This window comes from Ovis aries, chromosome 6 (assembly GCF_016772045.2).
Source record: "Ovis aries strain OAR_USU_Benz2616 breed Rambouillet chromosome 6, ARS-UI_Ramb_v3.0, whole genome shotgun sequence".
NCBI lineage: Eukaryota > Metazoa > Chordata > Mammalia > Artiodactyla > Bovidae > Ovis > Ovis aries.
The window spans coordinates 96,224,444-96,242,372 of NC_056059.1; the positions used below are offsets into that span (position 1 = coordinate 96,224,444).

General features: G+C 39.5%; 1 protein-coding gene and 1 pseudogene across 2 annotated transcripts in view; one reads left to right on the forward strand and one right to left on the reverse strand.

The window, feature by feature from the left end:
- Window positions 1-17,929, forward strand: part of CFAP299 (cilia and flagella associated protein 299) — a 697,822-nt gene that overhangs the window by 486,437 nt on the left and 193,456 nt on the right. The gene's annotated exons all lie outside the window — the stretch shown is intronic.
- LOC132659986 (craniofacial development protein 2-like) overlaps window positions 16-17,929 on the reverse strand; it is a 42,135-nt pseudogene continuing 24,221 nt past the window's right edge.

Sequence of the window (17,929 nt, forward strand, 5' to 3'; positions counted from 1 at the left end):
CTAAATGATTTATGGTCATTTAGACCATATGAATGGTCTAGTGGTTTTCCCTACTTTCTTCAATTTAAGTCTGAATTTGGCAATAATGAGTTCATGATCTGAGCCACAGTCAGCTCCTGGTCTTGTTTTTGTTGACTGTATAGAGCGTCTCCATCTTTGTCTGCAAAGAATATAATCAATCTGATTTCGGTGTTGACCATCTGGTGATGTCCATGTGTAGAGTCTTCTCTTGTGTTGTTGGAAGAGGGTGTTTGCTATGACCAGTGCATTTTCTTGGCAAACTCTGTTAGTCTTTGCCCTGCTTCATTCCGCATTCCAAGGCCAAATTTGCCTGTTACTCCAGGTGTTTCTTGACTTCCTACTTTTGCATTCCAGTCCCCTATAATGAAAAGGACATCTTTTTTGGGTGTTAGTTGTACAAGGTCTTGTAGGTCTTCATAGAACCATTCAACTTCAGCTTCTTGAGCATTACTGGTTGGGGCATAGACTTGGATTACGGTGATATTGAATGGTTTGACTTGGAAACGAACAGAGATCATTCTGTCGTTTTTGAGATTGCATCCAAGTACTGCATTTCAGACTCTTTTGTTGACCATGATGGCTACTCCATTTCTTCTGAGGGATTCCTCCCCGCAGTAGTAGATATAATGGTCATCTGAGTTAAATTCACCCATTCCAGTCCATTTTAGTTCACTGATTCCTAGAATGTCGACATTAACTCTTGCCACTCTTGTTTCACCGCTTTCAATTTTTCTTGATTCATGGACCTGACATTCCAGGTTCCTATGCAATATTGGTCTTTATAGCATCGGACCTTGCTTCTATCACCAGTCACATCCACAGCTGGATATTGTTTTTGCTTTGGCTCCATCCCTTCATTCTTTCTGGAGTGTTATTTCTCCACTGATCTCCAGTAGCATATTGGGCACCTACTGACCTGGGGAGTTCCTCATTCAGTATCCTATCATTTTGCCTTTTCATACTGTTCATGGGGTTCTCAAGTCAAGAATACTGAAGTGGTTTGCCATTCTCTTCTCCAGTGGACCACATTCTGCTATTTAAGAGAATGACAAGAAGTTGCTTCCTCTCACATCCCAATTTTTTCAGAAAGCCTAGTCAAATGGCCATTCCTAGCTGCAAGGGACTCTAAGAAATTTAGTCTTTGATGAATAAAGATGGATTCAGCCGACATTTTTATTATTGTAGAAAAAGAAAAAAGTGATTAGAGGACTGTTAGTTATGACTGCCACATTTTTGTAATTGCTGTCCTGAGTGTTGCGGGCCAGTAATTCGGGTTATTATGACAGGTTTTGACCTATCATTTCTGGCTAATCAAAGGTAGACAAATCATATAGGATATGAAAATCTAACGTTTTACAGATGTGGCAGGCCGAGAAACACGTTTAAGATAACTGAATAAACAGATGATGGCAATCAGCAGTCATTAAGATATTAGTGGAAAATTTTTCTTTACAAAGGACATTATAAGCATCAATGGAGACTAGTGACAAAAATGTCAAGAGTTGCCAGAAAAATTGTGGTGCAAGCCTCTGATTGCTTCAGAGGATGTGAAGAAAAGAGGATATGACTGACATATAAAGACATGGAGCACAATTGTTTGGGGGAATAAGTGCTGTTAATTTCATTTAGCTCTTATTCAGATGATGCTCCATTTCAGGGAACTCATTCCCTAGGCTGGATAAAACAGTGACTCTACATAAGTCATTAAACTAAATCTCACATACAATTAGATTAATATTTCTCTAACCCATTTGAGAAAGTACATTTTCCTAATATGAATTCTTTATAACTATCATTACTATGATTTTAGTGATATAACCACAGAATCAGCATAGCTCTCATATATGGGATATAATCAAGTATCATTTAAATATTATTTAAGAATTGTGACCTGGCATTCTGTTAGAATATGAAACAAATTCAGAATAGTATGGAGCAGAGATGCATGGAATCCTAGTAAGTAGGAAAGTGAGTAGGGTGTGACAGACCAGACAGAAGATATTTCCTGCTTAAGTTTTCTGAATTGAGAGACCTGAGTTGGTGCTCTTAGCCAATACCAGGTAAGACTTGAATCCATGATTGTTATAGTAACCAGTGGCCCAATGTGTCCCTCACTGGCAAGGGAAAAGTCCATCTGGATGTCTGCAGTTTATTTTCTCTTTCACTCAGCAAAATATGGTGATCCCAATTTTATTTTTTCCTTGGTAGATTGCTGTGGTTCAGTCTCTAGGACGTGCCCCACTGTTTGTGACCCCATGGACTACAGCACAGCACACCAGACTTCCCTGTCCTTCACTATCTCCCAGAGTTTGCTCAAACTAATATCCATTGTGTTGGTGATACCATCCAACCATCTTTTCCTCTGCTGTCTCCTTCTCCTCCTTCCCTCAGTATTTCCCAGCATCAGGATCTCTTCCAATGAGTCAGATCTTTGCATCAAGTGGTCAAAGTATTGGAACTTCAGCTTCAGTATCAGTCTTTCCAATGGATATTCAGGGTTGATTTTCTTTACGATCGATAGGTTTGCTCTCCTTGCAGTCCAGGGGACTCTCTTCAAGAGTCTTACCTAGCACCACACTTTAAAACATGAGAAGTATTAAAATTGCAAGTGGCATAAATCCTTTCACACTTTTTCTACATACATACAATAAATACATACATTTATAAGTATTATATTTAAAGTTTATTTTCTCTTTTTTCTTTTGCAAAAATACTTCTTTGGACGAAGATTTTTTTTGAAGTATAGTTGATTTATAACTTGTATTAATTTCAGTGTACAACATAGTAATTCAATATTTTTATAGAGTATATTCCATTATAAGTTATTATAAGATATTGGCTATATTCCCTGTGTTATACAATATATCCTTATAGCTTATTTATTTTGTATTTACTAGTTTGTGCTTCTTAATCCTTTATACCTATATTGTCTCTCTCCATTTTTCTCTCCCCACTGATGAACATTATTCTATTCTTTATATTTGTGATCCATTTCTATCTTTGTTATTTTGTTATATTCATTCGTCTTATTTTTTAGACTTCACATATAAGTGAAAACAGTATTTGTCTTTCTCTAATTTATTTTACTAGGCTTGTTACCCTGCGTGCATGTGTGCAAGTCACTTCGTTTGTGTCTGACTCTTTGTGACTCTAGGGACCATAGCCTGCCAGGCTCCTCTGTCCATGGGATTCTCCAGGTAAGAATACTAGTGGGTTGCCATTTTCTTCTCCAGGGGATATTCGCAACCCAGAGATTGAACCCACATCTCGTATAGCTCATGCATTGGCAAGCAAATTCTTCACCACTAGTGCCACCTGGGAAGTCCCATTACCCTTCAGGTCCATCCATGTTGTTGCAAATGGCTAATTTTCACTTTTTTTAAAAAATTATAAATAATGCTACCATGAACATTGAGGTGCATGTCTTTTCAAATTAATGTTTTCAGTTTCCTCAGATATGCACCCAGGAGTGGAATTGCTGGACCATACTATCCCTGGTGGCTCAGATAGTAAAGAATCTGCCTACAAAGTGAGAGACTGGGATTCTATCCCTGGGTGGGGAAGATCCCCTGGATAAGGGAATGGCTACCCACTCCAGTATCCTATCCTGAAGAATTTCGTGGACAATGTAGCCTGGTAAGCTACCGTCCATTGGACTGCAAAGAGTCGGACACGGCTGAGCAACTAACAGTTTCATTGTTATTTCATGTATTCCTGGGTAGTTCTATTTTTTAGTTTTTTGAGGGAAGTCCCTACTGTTTCCATAGTGGCTGCCCCAATAACATTCCCACCAGAAGTGTACTCGGGTCCTCTTTGCTCCTTATCTTTACCAACATTTTTTATTTGTGGTCTTTTTGATGATAGCTGTTTTAACAGATGTGAAGTGAAAATCCCATGGATGGAGGAGCCTGGTAGGATGCAGTCCATGGGGTCGCAAAGAGTCGGACACGGCTGAGCGACTTCACTTTCACTTTCACTTTTCACTTTCATGCATTGGAGAAGGAAATGGCAACTCACTCCAGTGTTCTTGCCTGGAGAATCCCAGGGATGGGGGAGCCTTGGTGGACTACCATTTATGGGGTCACACAGAGTCAGACACAACTGAAGCGACTTAGCAGCAGCAGCAGTACTATCTTATTTTGGATTTGATTTGCATTTTCCTGATGATTAGTGATTTTGAGCATCTTTTCATGTGCCTGTTGGCCATCTATCTGTATGTCTTCTTTGGAAAAATGTCTATTCATATCTTCTGCCAATCCTTTAATTCGATTTTTTTTATTGATTTGTATGAACTGTTTATATATTTTGGACATTAACCCCTTATTAGTCATATCACTTGTGAATATTTTCCCCCACGCAGTAGGTTGTCTTTTCATTTTGGTGACAGTTTCCTTTGCAGTGCAAAAGCTTTTAAGTTTGATTAGATCCCATTTGTTTATTTTTGTTTTTGTTCCTGTTGTCTTATGAGATGGATCAAAAAATATTGCTATGATTTATTTCTAAGAGTATTCTGCCTATATTCTTTCCTAAGAATTTTATGGTTTTCGGTCTAATATTTAGGCCTTTATCAATTTTGAGTTTACTTTTATATATAGTGAGAAAAAATGTGGCAGTCATTCTTTTACATGTAGCTGGCCAGTTTTCCCAGCACCACTCATTGAAGAGACTATCTTTTCTCCATTGCATATTCTTTTTCTTATCTGATTGCTGTGATTAGGACTTCCAATACTATGTTAGATAAAAGTGGCAAGAATGGGCATCCTTGTCTCTGATTTTAAAAGAAATGCTTTCTTTTCTCTATTAGATATCGTAAATGGCCTTTATTTTATTGAGTTGTGTTCCCTCTATACCAGCTTTGATGAGGGTTCTTATCATGAATGGATATGGAGTTTTATCAAATGCTCTTTCTGTGTCTAATGAGGTGATCATATGACTTTCATTCTTTCTTTGGTTAATGCGGCATATCACAGTAATTTACTGCAGAAAATCAACCATCTCTACATCCCTAGAATAAATCCCATTTGATCATGGTGTATGATACCTTTTATATATTGCTAAGTTCAGTTTGCTAATATGTTCTTGAGGATTTTTACATCTGTATTCATCAAAGATATTGACCTGTAATTTTTCACCTGTAGTGTCTTTTATGGTTTTGGTATCAGGGTAATGGTGGCCTGCTAGAATTAGTTTGAAAAATAGGCAAACTTTCTGGCAGATACTTTGGTGGCATACATCAAATAGCTTAGAACATTCACATTCTTTTATCTATTTGCTGTTTCTAAGTATTTATGGACAAAGATATTCATCACATGTGTGCATACTAAGTGACTTCAGTCATGCCCAACTATTTGTGACCCTGTGGACCATAGCCTACCAGGCTCCTCTGTCAAAGGGATTCTGCAGGCGAGAATACTGGAGTGGGTTCCCATTTCCTACTCCAGTGGATCTTCCCGACTTTTAAAGTCTCCTTCATTGGCAGGCAGGTTCTTTACCACTAACACCACCTGGGAAGCTGATTCATCACCATCATACTTATTTTAAAAATTGAATAAAACTAAATGTCCAAAGAAAGGACTCATTAAAAGGCTGTCTTCATTTGGTGAACTATATATGATGTAGCTATTAAAAACTTTGTTTTCAGAACAACTGCATGAGAATATTGCTTAGTGGAAAGCTAAGCAATAAGCCTATGTATAAATATGCTTCTAATCAAAATGAATATGTAATATGGAGATATATATTTGTAAGCATAAAAGAAGACTAGAAACTATTACATCATAGTTTTAGCATCTCAGGGTGCTAGAGTTACAGATTTTAAAATGTGTTTTACTTATAAATATCTCCATATCCAGGTCTTCCTCAATGGTTATACATTATCTTAATAATTATAAATAATAAATGATTTAACATTTAATCATACAAATAATGGATATTGAATTTTATGTAATCATTCATTCATTCATTTTATCTACTACACCTCTTCCATCTTTCACATATTGTGTTTATCTTCTTGTGATTTGGCTCTGTTTAGTTGATATATTTTTAGATCATCTGGTTAATAAATTTGGGGAATGAAATGAAAACACATTCTTCCAAATTCCAACCAAGCATTCTTTGCCTGAGACTACTTTGCAAAATAAGAAATAATTTGAAAATTAACTAAAAGAAGCACCAGAACACTAAAAGTGAAGAAAAAGAAATCAGTGCAAATATGTTTGTACGAAAGTTTAAAATCTTGGGCTTGTGAGAATTTTGGAGAATATTTTTGAAAAACTGGCTATCCAAATAAAACAAGTTTGTGTGGGATGTAAATTCATAAACAAAATGGTTATATGAAGTGAGAAAGGCATGAGTCTTTGTTTGCTTCGATATTATTTTTAACACGTTGAAATATTCCAGTAAGTGATTTGAATTGCAATTTAGGAACCGACTGAGTCAACAAAATAAATATGACAATTTGATGCCATTTGAGGATATTGGCATTTTATAAAAGAAATTGTCTTGCAGAGTAGATCATGGTTCTGGCTTGGGTTGCATCTCTTTTTCTTTTTTTTTTTTTTACTCTTCTGGATGGAGAGTGTTGCCACCAGGTTCAAAGTATTCTCTTGCCAACTCTAACACCATGGAAATAATTTAAAAGGTGCAATGCATGAAATGCTTCAAGGTAATGAGGCTTTTATAACTGTTTAGGATACAAGGACACCCTTGTACAGGTGATCAAGAGAGGGAACATACAGATATATCATGCTAATTTGGCAATTTTCACGCTTAGTTTAGGACCATAGCCAAAGCTCATCAAAGTGTGCTTCGCTACAATGTTTGAGCAAACTCTGGGAGATGGTGAAGGACAGAAAAGCCTGGCATGCTGCAGTCTATGGGGTCACAGAGTCAAACACGACTGAGCGACTGAACAACAACTATAATCTCAGGCCATAGAGGTTGCTCAACCTCTACTTAAACGTTTCTAGAACAGAGAAATCTCAGTCTCTCCCGGGTTCTCAACTGGGGATCACAGATACTCTGTGTGTGTGTGTGTGTGTGTGTGTGTGTGTGTGTGTGTGTGTGTGTGTGTGTGTGTGTGTTAGTCACTCAGTTGTGTCCTGCTCTTTGTGATCCCATGGACTCTAGCTCGCCAGGCTCCTCTGTCCATGGAATTCTCCAGGCCAGAACACTGGAGTGGATTGCCATTCCCTTCTCCAGGGAATCTTCCTAATCCAGGGATTGAACCCAAGTCTCCAGCATGCAGGCAGATTCGTTACTGTCTGAGCCACCAGGAAAGCCCCACGGATACCATAGGAGTGTCTAATTGAGCTTTAGGGATCAGATAACACCTTGAAGTTACATCCACATTTTTTCATGCCTGTGTTAGTTTTCATGTCTTAATTCCCAAAAATGTCAGCACCCTCAAAATATTAAAAATCACTGCAGAGGTAGCTGATAACATTTTCCAAGCAGATTGAGTAATTGAAAAACTGGGTTTTATATATATTTATATATACACATACATACATATATAAATTCTGAAACAAAATAGAATAAGTCTAGTCACTTGATCTGTTTATAACCCTTTCAATAGAGCAACTAATTCACTACTACTGCTGCTAAATCGCTTCACTATTTACTCCTAAAATCTCTTTCACTCTAAACATTCTCATTTTCTTAAGTGTTTCCTTACTGACAACTTTTTGCCCCATCACCATGGCCATGCTCTTTTATACATACTCCACTTTGATCATTATTGCTTCTTGAAGTGTGGTTCCATCTATGCAAATTTCAGGTGTTATCCTATCCACACACACAACAAGGAGGATTAATTTTCCTCGTATTCTGTTCACTCATCTTATATTAATAGAGAAATGGCTCAGAGGTTAAAGTGTCTGCCTGGAATGTAGGAGACGGTCAGGAAGATCCCCTGGAGAAGGAAATGGCAAGCCACTCCAGTACTCTTGCCTGGAGAATCCCATGGAGGGAGGAGCCTGGTGGGCTGCAGGCCATGGGGTTGCAAAGAGTCGGACATGACTGAGCGACTTCACTTTCACTTTCACTTACCTTTTGGAGGGAGCCATAACAAATGTTTCTCCTCTTTGAATATCAAATAACTTTTTATGTATTCAGATGTAATATTTGCTGAATTCCATAAAGGAGGCTGAAATTATGCATTCCCTGAGAGATCTGGGTTCGATCCCTGGGTTGGGAAGATCCCCTGGAGAAGGGAAAGGCTACCCACTCCAGTATTCTGACCTAGAGAATTCCATGGACTCTATAGTCCACAGGGTCATAAGGAGTCGAACATGACTGAACAACTTTCACTTTCACTTTCATTCTTACTCCCGCTCCCCCACCTACTTTATTTTCTTTTTTCTTTGACTAGGACATTTGATTGTTTAGCCTCACCTTCTGTCAAGTCACTCATGTGCTTGCTTTGACTTTTCATTCAGAGCACGCAAAATTGTCTGTCTGCTGATCTTATTTCCCCCCAAATTTCCCAGGATAGCATATAGAGAAATACAAGTCATACAGATGTAAAACACTGAAGTTTGATTCTTAGTTCTGTCTCTTATTATTAAAAATAGTTGTATGATCTTGAATAGTTTAGTTGACATTTCAAAACATCAAAGCATTCTTCATCTATAAAGTGGAAATATTAGTATCCAATTCATAGCATTATAAGAATTAGAGAAGATTGTCTATACATTTTTTAGATTAACTTTATTCTTTCCCCTTTCTACATTCAATTGTTAACAGTGTTAGTATTTTTATTGTATTATATACCTATAGAAGACTGAGGAATGCTTAGTGAATGCTTAGTGAATTCTAGGCCTCATACCATATGCATGCCTCTACTCTTTAACATATTCTCCTCCTACTGCCTCACACCCCACACTGTCCTTTTTCTTCAGCTTTAGCTATGTTGGCTTTCTTATGTTTCTAAAACATTCCACACAAACTCCCATTTCAAAGCTTTTGATTTGCTGTTCACTTTATCTGAATCACTCCCTGCTTCCCTCCCGCTTCCCTCCAATTAAAGAAGTATTTCTTATCTCTTACTTCATGTCTTTATTTTTCAAGTGAAGCTAGCCTGTTAACTTTGTAGCGCTTGCCCTCCTCCAAACACAGGAGATAAACCTTGAATATCCTGACATGCTAGAAATCATGGAAGCTCTCAAACAAGACCAGGGTTGTATGGAAGACAGTTTCATAATCAAAAAGAAGAAGGATACGTAGATGCAATGTCTGTTTCTGGCTATTATGGAGTAATCTGTATCAAGCCATCCCTTTTATTGAATATTATTATAAAGGCAGGATAAAAAAAAATTGGATAAATAAATAAAATGTGTTAAAGTTAATCAATGAATTACCAAGGTGGCCAGCATTTGAGAGCGTCACATTCCAGAAAGAAATTTAGGTGACTCAACTCTTTCTGCCAGTTTTCCCCATAGGATATTAGTCAAATTTCAGACACAGCACTAAGGTGAAGCAGAAAGCAATAACCTAAAGTAGGGGTCAATAAACTGCTACCCGAGAGCCAGATCTGATCTGTTGTGCACACCATGCTCATTGGGTTACATAATGTCTGTGGCTGCTTCTGGAGGTCAATGGCAGAGCTGAAAGGATTTATCAGACTACCTAGCTTATAAATTAGATGTCTTTATGTTTCTTTCACAGAACTAGAAGGAAAAATCCTGGATTTTAGGGCTGCTCATTGGGTTGAATCGCTGATCCAGGAAGATCCCATGAAGAAGAAAATGGCAACCCACTGCAATATTCTTGCCTGGGCAATCCCATGGACAGAGGAACCTGGCAGGCTACACTGCATGTGGTACCAAAGAGTCGAATGTGACTTAGCGACTGAACAACAACAGTGACAGTGACGTAATAGAAAGGGATATCACAGCATCAAAGAGTGCTGGAAAACACGTCTTTCAGTTGAGACCTCTGAAAAGCTATACTGTGACTAAAACCAAATTCAAAATAGACTCCACAAAACGCAACACCCAGCTTTGCTTCCTCTCAGTTCTTGAATGGATTGAAGTCCTTGATTTAAACCAATTCTTCTTAACAAACTGAAGAGTAATAAATCTTCTCTGAAAGAATACAACTTTATCCAGAACTTCTACAACTTTCCATAATCAGTGCCTGACATGTAGTTAATAACTACCAGAAATATCAGGAGACAGCACAAGTGAGAAGCAAGAGAGGAAAACAAATACATAATAAAAAGGGAACCTGAAAGTGTCAAGATAGTGAAGTTACCAGTTACAATAACTGATACCTGTTACAATAACTGTTACCAGTTACAATAACTGAGCAACATATATAAGAAAATAAATGACAGTATTGGTAACTCACCACAGAACCATAATAAGGCACAAATTAAAAATTTTAAAAGTAAAAAATGTCATTAATGAAAGTAGGGGATTTGGGAGAGAATAGATACATGTATATGTATGGCTGAGTCCCTTCACCATTCACCTGAAACTGTCACAACATTGTTAATCGGCTATACCCTAATACAAAATATTTCTGGTGTTAAAAAATATAAAGAAAGCAAGAGCACAATAGATATGCTTGTGTATTCAGTTGCTAAGTCATGTCTGACTCTTTGTGACCCCGTTGACTGTAGCCTGCCAGGCTCCTCTGTCCGTGGGATTTTCTAGGCAAGCATGCTAGAGTACATTGTCATTTCCTCCTCTGGGGATCTTTCCAACCCAACTCAGGGATTCAACCCATGTGTCCTGAATGTCCTGCACTACAGGTGGATTCTTTATTGTTGAGCCGTTGGAGATGCAAGCAGATAACAACTAGACTAAAGCAATAAAAAAAAAGATGGAAGACATACAAGGAAGGGTAACAGACACGGGTCCCAATGAAAAGCCTAAATGCCTGTCATATGGGCTCTGATACAGAGGAGAGAGAGAATGAGGTGGAAACACAATTTGAAGAGATACTAGTTTAAAAAAAATATTATAAACTAAAGATATCAAGTCACAAATTAATAAAGCTTTAGTAATCCTAAAGAGGATGAGTGAAAAGAAGCTATACTTTCTACATTTTCATATATCTTCTGAAAATTTAAAGCTGGAGAAAACTGTAAAAATAGCCAGAGATAGAAAGGAAAAAAAAACCCAAAAACTACATTTCCCTCAATGAAGCTGCAGTAAGGCTGACACCTATTAACTTGAACTATGGAAACTTGATCAATCTGATCAAAGTTCTAAATATATAACTGCAAAAGCCACAGGATGATATTAAATGTCATCAGGTCAGCCATGCTGTGCTTGCTAAGTCATTTTAGTTATGTCCAATTCTTTGCAACCCTATGGACCGTAGCCTGCCAGGCTCCTATATCCATGGGATTCTCCAGGCAAGAATACTGGAGTGGGTTGCCATGCCCTCCCCCAGGGGATCTTCCTGACCCAGGGATTGAACTCATGTCTACTGCGGCTCCCACATTGTAGGCAGATTCTTTACTGCTGAGCCACTGGGGAAGCCCCATCACCAGGTATAAAGACAGCCAAATCCAGAAGGTCAAGAAGAAAGAGGAGAGGAGAAGAGTGGAGGAGGAGAGGAGAAATGTAGGAAGAGGAGGAGGAGGCAGGGAGGAGATGGGGAGAGGGAAGGAGAGGGGCATGGGGGAGTAAGAGAAGAGCACAGTGAGTTCCCTACACATGAATGAGTTCTGTTCTAGGAGCCTGTTCAGAAGTCCAATTGGCTCAAAAGTCCAGCAAAATTAGCCTCGATACACATATCGTACTGTACTAACAGGTTAATAATGCCTGTCACTGCTGCTTTTACACTTGTTTCTGGACATCTTGGGCTTGAAATGAAGACCCTGTACTACTGTACTATCCAGTAAAGTACACAAAAGCACAATCACTTGTAGAGGATGCACGCACGTGACAATGTATGCCAGACACATGAACTAACTTAAGTGATGGGACAGGAAGACACATGTTTGCATTTTTGAAAGTTTGCAACTTGAAGGTTAGTATGTAGGGACTTACTGTAGAAAGGTAGAAAGAGGAGGATTAAGAGAAGGAAGAAGAAGGAAAAGAGGGAGAGGAATGCGAGGGGGAGGGGGAGGAAGAAGAGGAAGCGGAGGAGGAGAAATTATCTTGAAATGCATATTAACCTTATGCGTTGTTGGAAATTTGCACATATCCTATTTTGATAAACTCCGAAAAGACATTTGTGAAACAGCTGGGGAAGTGTAGGTGTGATAATCCTATTTTTTGTTTAAATTTATTTTTAATTGGAGGATAATTGCTTTACAATATTGTGTTGGTTTCTGCCATACGACTGTGTATCAACGATATGTATAATATGGCCCCTCCCTCTTTAATGAACATATTTTTAAAAGCCCTTAACTCTTAGAGATATGTACCAAAATGAACACAGATAACAATATGATATTTATTATTTCCTTTAATATAATTCAGTGGAGGTGTAACTAAATGGGTAAACAAGATTTTCCACGTTGATAATTTTTGAAGCTGTCGATGAATACAGGAAATGTACTACCATATTTGTATTTTTAGAACCTTTCTGTAATAAAAAACCAAAAATCATAAAAAGAAAGAAATAGCTAAAAATAGCTTTTAGCTCTTTGAGTTGAACAAAATGAGCTTGCAATTCACATTTTAAAAGGAGTATCTGTGCAATTGTTTTACTACACCTAAGTCCCAGGTATTTCCTCAGAAACACAAAAAGTCAAAGCAACAGTTCTAGATTCCAAAGTTTCAATTTTTAATAGTGACTCAGGATCATGTTTTTTGTTTCTTCTGGGAACTCCCTGACAGTCCGACCGTTAAGACTCAGGCTTTCACTTCCTAGGTTAACTTATACCAAGAATATAAACATAAAACGTTGTGTTTTAAAATTTCTGTACATCCTTTGTCTAACATTAATACATCATCATTTCAAAGGTACACTATTTGTATGCATCACTGCTGTATAAGAATCTTTCTGGTCCTGAAAGGAAGTTTCTAAATCCTTGAAATTTCCTGAGTAATAGGAGTGTCTTATTTATTCATGAGCTCCTTGGATCACCCCTCAGTTTATGCTAAGAGACGAACTGACTCAGGATGGGAGCTGGGCACCAGAAAGACCAACCAAGAGGCTTGGGGCTTGGAGCAAGCCTAACCTTGAGGAACAAAAGGGCGGAGATTTGATATGAGTTCAAGCAGATGATCAATGATTAAATCAATCAAGCCTCCCCTATTGGGAAAAAAAAAAAAGGCTCATGCTTCAATTGTTCTGGACCTGAGTTCATCCCCAGTCAGGGAGCTAAAATCCTGCAAGCTGCACAATTTGGCCAGAAAGAAAAGTTCTTCTTTCAGATTTGTGCTGTAGGCACTGTATAAGACTTCTTAGCTGAAGTGCAATAGGAAATCACAAACCACCTCTACAGAGTGTACAGAGTGTGCTTTATGCACCAATTTGGTGAGGAATAGGTAAGCACCTATATCTCTGTATAATATTCTAGAATTGTAGATTATTTTAGAAATTTAATCTTCAAGGGATACGTTCCATAAAGTACAGAAAGGATAGCCAATAAGAACTTGCCTGTCACCGCCCTTGATCTAGGCTGTTGGAAACTAGAATAAGATCATTTGCAAGACTTGAAGGGGAAATGACTGAGACTTTTGTTGTTCATCCAGTAACTGTAAGGACAGCTTAAGTTAACATACTATACATTGATTTTCTTTGGCCCAGCCCATGATGCAAACACTGAGGTTTCATAGTTGAGTAGATAGGGCAGTTGAAGTAACTGGGCTGGTTATACAGGACAGGCACATAATTTCAAAAGACGAAGTGGAACAGATGTAGTGTCTAAATTAACCCAAATCACTAAGCCACAGCAAATAATAACTCATAGCATCACTTAGAGAGGTAATATAATAACGTGGTGTAGCACGTGAAGTCTGGAATCTGACTGGCCCTTCCAGGTGTATCTATGCAATTCTAAGCAAGCCACTCAAGCATTGTGCTTTAGTGTCCTCTGTGGAATGTGACAATCATACCAACTAGGTCGTATAATTGTTGAGTCAGGGGAGAGATCTATTCTTTTTGCCCAGTATTCATTTCACCCTTCTTCTAATCATGAGTCCTTAGTATCTCAGTTTTCCTCTGGTAAGCCACCCCTTTCCCACTTTTAACCTGTGTTCATAACAGAAAGCATGTGATTTAACCTGGCTCTATGATTGGGCTTCGCTGGTAGCTCAGAGTTTAAAGCGTCTGCATGCAATGCGGGAGACCTGGGTTCTATCCCAGGGTTGGGAAGATCCCCTGGAGAAGGAAATGGCAAACCACTCCAGTATTCTTGCCTGGAGAATCCCATGGACGGAGGAGCCTGGTGGGCTACAGTCCACGGGGTTGCAAAGAGTAGGACACGACTGAGCGACTTCAATTTCAATTTCAATTTATGATTGGGTCAGAAACATTTACATTGTCCAGTAAGAAAATGGAGATACAGAGAGAATTTTTCTAGGATTTTGGGGAGAGAGGGACATTTTCTTTGCCACTGGACTGGAATCTAGAAGAATGTGAGTCTGAAACTGCTATGAGCCATCTTGGGGGGGAAGAACTTGAGAACTAAAATAACACGGGAGGAAGGTGGAGCCTATGCATGGAGTTAGACCAGGCAGAAATTGTTTAAGCCCCTAATCCAGCAGTTTGTGAAAGAAGCTTGCCTTTTACTTTTAGTTACTTGAACTGCAAAATTCCTTATTGCACAAGGGGAGTGGGAGGGTTGAGTTTAAGCCAGTCTAAGTTGGGTCTTCTGGCCCCTGAAGTATAAAGAATGCTAACCAGATGAGGTTTACATGAGAATATATATATATATAAACTAGGATAGACGATAGGAAACATGCACACTGGTGCTCAGGAATATAACACTTCTGGGTATTCATTATATTCTAGATACGGTTCTTGTTCTGTTGGCGTCACATAATTATCTCATGTAATCCTTACAATCTATTAGGCAGGTATTTTATTTTACCTATTGTGGCATAATAAATTACACCAAAGCTTAACATTCATTGTTTCAGTAAGTCAGGAGCTTACAGGGATCAGCTTATTTGATCTTGGTCTGACTCATAGTCTTAACAAGAGCTTTCAGTTAAAATATCTTTTGGGATTGCAAATATCTGAAGACTTGACTGGGGCTGGAGGATCCACTTTGAAGATAGAAAACTAAGTGATCCTATAGAGGCAGAAGCTTCGCTGTCTTTCATGACTGAGTACTAGAAGTGGCACTCTGTCACTTACATATCATCCTATTGCTTACAGAAGTTATCCCTATTTAGTGTAGGGGTGGGCTTCCTTAGGATGTGAATTCAGGAGGCAGGGACTGTTGGGGACTGGCTAACCACACAGTATGTCATTACCTCTGTTTTAAATATGACAATACTAAGACTTGAAATAAATAATTTGTCCAAAGTCAATAGCTGTTCAGTGATGGGACATGATTGGGGACTTTTCTAGTCTTTTTTTCCAGGACCTACTCTCTTAATCACAATGCAGTGCTTTCTGGTTAACTGTCTCAGTAGAAGTTATCTTTTATTACTTATCATGTATCCAGCAACTCATTTGCCTTCATAAGTGAATGTAAGAATATAGAATATAAAACTTAATGTCTATCTCTATCACTTTAATATTGAAACATGTGTCAGAAGGCTTAAGACAACGTATCCTTGCAAAAGTCTATTTCAAAAGATTTCATGTGTGTTAAAGCATTTGTAACAACTACCCTGGTATCTCCATTGGCTAAACCCAATCAGAAACAAGCCAGTTTGGGAGCCTTGAGTACACTTCTCAGGGTTAGCCTTCAGAGCATAGAGCCAGGCAGAAATAGGCAAAGAAGTTCCACAGAGCAAGAGAATTAGGAGCCCAGATCCCTACACCTTTAATTAGCAAATAGCTTACTTGGAAATAAGTGATTTATAAGTAAAGTGAAAAATTAGCCCCTGCAGAGCACATCTTTTCTTGTGAGAACTCCAAAATTACAACTCACTGCTGAACAACCATCGACTGGAGAATGTTGGATCCCACCAAAAAAAGATACCCCACATCCAAGGGCCAAGGAGAAGCCCCAGCGAGATAGTAGGAGGGGTGAAATCACATTTAGAATCAAACCCCTTACCCGCCAGAGATTCCCAGAGGGCTCAAACATACCTTGTGTGCACCAGGACCCAGAGACCCCAAAGAGACTGAGCTAGAACTGTGTTTGAGTGTCTCCTGCAAAAGTACAGGTCAGCAGTGGTCTTCTGCAGGGACAGGGCTCTGGGTGCAGCAGACCTGGGTATAGCATAAGCCCTCTTGGAGGAGGTCACCATTAACCCTACCATAGAGCCACCAGAACTTACACATGACTGGGGAAACAGACTCTTGGAGGGCACAAACAGAACCTTGTGCACACCAGGACCCAGAAGAAAGGAACAGTGACCCCAAAAGAGACTGATCCAGACTTGCCCATGAGTGTCCAGGAGTCTCCAGTGGAGGCGTGGGTCGACGGTGGCCTGCTGCCAGGGTTGGGGGCACTGAGTGCGGCAGTGTATGCATAGGACCTTTTGAAGGAGGTCCCCATTACGTTCATTGCCTCCACCATAGTTTTGCCTCAGGTAAAATAACAGAGAGGGAACACAGCCCCAGCCATCCACAGAAAATTGGATTAAAGATTTACTGAGCAGGGCCCCGCCCATCAGAATAAGACCCAGTTTCCTCTCAGTCAGTCTCTCCTATTAGGAAGCTTCCATAAGCCTCTTTTCCTTATCCATCAGAGCACTGCTGCTGCTAAGGCACTTCAGTCGTGTCTGACTCTGTGCGACCCCATAGACGGCAGCCCACTAGGCTCCCCAGTCCCTGGGATTCTCCAGGCAAGAACACTGGAGTGGGTTGCCCTTTCCTTCTCCAATGCATGAAAGTGAAAAGTGAAAGTGAAGTCGCCCAGTCGTGTCTGACTCTTAGTGACCCCATGGACTGCAGCCTACCAGGCTTTTGGTTAAATTCACCCATTCCAGTCCATTTTACTTCGCTGATTCCTAGAATGTCAATGTTCACTCTTGCCATCTCCTGTTTGACCACTTCCAATTTGCCTTGATTCATGGACCTGACGTTCCAGGTTCCTATGCAATATTGCTCTTTACAGCATCGGACCTTGCTTCTATCCCCAGTCACATCCACAACTGGGTATTGTTTTTGCTTTGGCGCCATCCCTTCATTCTTTCTGGATTCTTTCATTCTCCACTGATCTCCTGTAGCATATTGGGCACCTACTGACCTGGGGAGTTCCTCTTTCAGAATCCTATCATTTTGCCTTTTTATAATGTTCATGGGGTTCTCAAGGCAAGAATACTGAAGTGGTTTGCCATTCCCTTCTCCAGTGGACCACATTGTGTCAGACTTCTCCACCATGCCCACCCATCTTGGGTGGCCCCACAGGGCATGGCTTAGTTTCATTGAGTTAAACAAGGCTGTGGTCCTAGTGTGATTAGATTGACTAGTTTTCTGTGATAATGGTTTCAGTGTGTCTGCCCTCTTGCAACACCTACCATCTTACTTGGGTTTCTCTTACCTTGAACGTGAAGTATCTCTTCATGGCTGCTCCAGCAAAGTGCAGCTGCTGCTCCTTACCTTGATGAGGGGTATCTCCTCACCGCCGCCCCTACCGACCTTGAATGTGGAATAGCTCCTCTAGGCCCTCCGGCACCCACGCAGCCACCATGAACAGTATGAAAAGGCAAAATGATAGGACACTGAAAGAGGAACTCCCCAGGTCGGTAGGTGGCAACATAGTATGCTTTGGGAGATCAGTGGAGAAGTAACTCCAAAAAGAATAAAGAGACAGAGATAAAGCAAAAACAGCACCCATTGGTGGATATGACTAGTAATAGAAATAAAGTCTGGT